The 3,563-nt window shown below is 39.1% G+C and overlaps 1 pseudogene; it reads right to left on the bottom strand.

Annotated features, from left to right (window-relative positions):
* Nucleotides 1–3,029: 3,029 nt before the first annotated feature.
* LOC145718671 (microtubule-associated protein 4 pseudogene) lies at nucleotides 3,030–3,328 on the bottom strand (annotated as a pseudogene).
* Between the last annotated feature and the right edge of the window lie 235 nt (nucleotides 3,329–3,563).

Raw genomic sequence — 3,563 nt, 5'->3', positions numbered from 1 at the left:
CCCTCTGACCCTCCCCCCTCTCATGCTCTCCCTCTCTCATTCTTTCTCAAATAAGTAAATAAAATCTTTTTTTTTTTTTTAAAGATTTTATTTATTTATTTGAGAGAGAGACAATGAGAAACAGAGAGCGTGAGAGGGAGGAGGGTCAGAGGGAGAAGCAGACTCCCTGCCGAGCAGGGAGCCCGATGCGGGACTCGATCCTGGGACTCCAGGATCATGACCTGAGCCGAAGGCAGTCGCTCAACCAACTGAGCCACCCAGGCGCCCTCAAATAAGTAAATAAAATCTTTAAAAAAAAAAAAAAGAAGAAGAAATGCACTGAAAGTAAAAGGATACAGACAGGTAATACCATGTCAACATTAAACAGAAGGAAGCTCCAGTAGCTCTATTAGTAGGACAAAAATGAGACTTCAGAACAAACAATATTACCAAAAATAATGAGATACTACATAACGATAAGAGGGTCAATTCATGAAGAAGATGTAACAATCATGGGTGAAGGGGATTAAGAGTACACTTATCTTGATGGGCACTGAGTAATATATGGAAGTGCTGAATCACCATATTGTACACCTGAAACTAATATAACCCTGTATGTCAACTACAGATCTTCAAAATACATGAAATAAAAATTGGTGGAATAGAAAGGAGAAAGAAACAAATCAACAAAATTCTGTGGAGACCTCAACATCTCTCCCTCTCAGAAATCATTACAAGTAGATACAAAGTCAGTAAGGATACAGAAAACCTCAACAACATTATCAACCAAGTAGACTCAATTGACATAAAAAGAGTACTCCACAAAGTAACAGCATCATATTATTTCAAGTGCTCAGAGAACACTGACCATGACAGGCCATATTCTGGACCATACAATAAAACATGACAAACTGAAATGAACTGAAATTTCAAAGGATGTCTTCAACACACCAAAATCTATGGGATGCATATGAAACCATGATTAGAGGGAAATTTGTAACATTTTAAATGGTTGCCAAAGGTGGGAGGTGGAGGGTTGGCAAAATGGGTGAAGGCAGACAAAAGGGACAAATTTCCAGTTATAAAATAAGTCGGTCCTGGGGATGAAATGTACAGCATGGCAACTACAGTTAATAACACTGTACTGTATACTTGAAAGTTGCTGAGAGTCGATCTTAAAAGTTCTCATCACAAGGAAAAAAAATTTGTAACTATGTGTGGTAACAGAAGTTAATTAGACTTATTGTGGTGGTTATCTCACAAGATACAAAATAGGAAGTCATTATGTTGTACACCTTAAACTAATACAGTATTTTGTATCAATTATGAAAAGAAGAAATGTTTCAAATCAATGATCTAAACTGCCGACCTTAAAAAAAAAAACAGAAAATGACTAAATCAACCCAAAGCAAGCAGAAGGAAGGAAATATTAAAGATATGAGCAGAAATTGAAAGTAGAAAAATAGGGGGAAAAAATCTGTGAAACCAAAAGCTGGATCTTTAAAAACATCAGTAATCAATAAAACTCTACCCAGACTCATCAAGAAAAAAGACAGGACACAAATTACCAATATAATGAATGAAAGACGGGGCATAAAGTATATCCTACTGACATTAAAAGAATCAGGTAATAGTACAACTTTATCTCCATCAATTTGACACCGTAAGAGGAAATGTGCCAAATCCCTGAAAGATAAAAACTACTAAAGCTCACTTGAGAAGAAATAGATAAGCTGAATAGTTCTGTATCTCTTAAAGAATTGAATTCCTAAAAAAAAAACCTGACCAAGAAAATTCCAGGGCCAGATGGCTTCACTGACCAAGTCTATCCAACATTAAAGACAAAAACATCAATTCTACACAAACTATGCTAGAAAACAGAACTGGAAGGAACATTTCCCAACTCATTTTATGATGCTGCACGACCTCAATTCTAAAACCAGACAAAGGCATCATAAGAAAACTACAGACCAATATCCCACATGAACATAAATGCAAAAATCCTCAACCAAATAGTAGCAAATCTGATCCAGCAACATATAAAAGCAGCAAACCTCTTTTAAAGATTTAATCCAGATGGGTATTAAAGAGGGCACATATTGCGGGGCGCCTGGGTGGCTCAGTTGGTTAAGCGACTGCCTTCGGCTCAGGTCATGATCCTGGAGTCCCGGGATCAAGTCCCGCATCGGGCTCCCTGCTCAGCGGGGAGTCTGCTTCTCCCTCTCCCGCTCCCCCCTCTTGTGCTCTTTCTCTCTCTCACTCTCTCTCTCAAATAAATAAATAAAATCTTTTAAAAAAAAAAAAAAGAGGGCACATATTGAATGCAGCACTGGGTGTTATATGCAAACAATGAATCATGGAACACTACATCAAAAACTAATGATGTAATGTATGGTGATTAACATAATAAAATAAAATTTAAAAAAAAGATTTAATCCATGGTTTAATCCTGACCTACAATTACTCCTAAAGACAACAAGTGGTATCTGGTTCCATTCCAAATTCAATATTGATGTAAACACAGAATTTTATATATCCGACTTTTTACAAAGCTACTTTCAAAGTAAAGGCATAGCAGACAGTTTAATCTAGGAAATTAGGCAGATTATACAGTAGTTGAGACTTTACAGAAGAAACCTTTAGATTAAAAGTAATCTACAGTTTCATGAACACACACTCAACTAAAGGGTAATGAATGAACCTACATCTTTGGTTTCTAACAGAAATTTAGGTAAAGAGGGGCGCCTGGGTGGCTTAGTCGTTAAGCATCTGCCTTCGGCTCAGGTCATGATCCCAGGGTCCTGGGATCGAGTCCCGCATCGGGCTCCCTGCTCAGCGGGAAGCCTGCTTCTCCCTCTCCCACTCCCCCTGCTTGTGTTCCTGTTCTCGCTGTCTCTCTCTGTCATATAAATAAATAAAATCTTTAAAAAAAAAAAAAAAAAAGAAATTTAGGTAAAGAGAAAGTGACTAGCCTATACTAAAAAAACTCAGCTCAGTTTCCTCAAGGTTTCTAAGATTATGACCCAAAGCATAATTCCTAATCTGCTTTCTCAGCAGCTTGGTTTAACTACTTACCTTCAACCTGGCTAGTATCTGAGCATGGTTTCTTCTTTGACTCCGAATTCCCGGTTTTCTCATCAACATCCAGGAGAGGAATATAGTCTGTTTTTCCAACAGTTTCTCCCACGACATCATCAAAGGCCTCTGCCTCCAGCGTGGCAATAAAGTCCCGTTTTATCTCTTCCTCAATTTCTGGAGGTGGCTCTGTTAATGCATCTGCAAGACTGAGGTCAGCCATTTTGCACCACTGCAACTGCCTGGTTAAGGGGGAAAAAAGTTGCGTAAGATGAGCACTGTGCAAAGGGAAACACATCCCTAGAAACTCTTCTCGGGCACCTGGGTGGCTCAGTTGGTTAAGCAACTGCCTTCGGCTCAGGTCATGATCCCGGAGTCCTGGGATCGAGTCCCACATCGGGCTCCCGGCTCGGCGGGGAGCCTGCTTCTCCCTCTGACCCTCTCCTCTCTCATGCTGTTTCTCTGTCTCTCTCTCTCTTTCTCTCAAATAAATAAATAAATAAAATCTT

Source organism: Leptonychotes weddellii, unplaced genomic scaffold (genome assembly GCF_054177405.1).
Source record: "Leptonychotes weddellii isolate Sample4059 unplaced genomic scaffold, ASM5417740v2 HiC_scaffold_19444, whole genome shotgun sequence".
NCBI classification, from domain to species: domain Eukaryota; kingdom Metazoa; phylum Chordata; class Mammalia; order Carnivora; family Phocidae; genus Leptonychotes; species Leptonychotes weddellii.
This window is presented reverse-complemented; position numbering and strand designations above follow the sequence as displayed.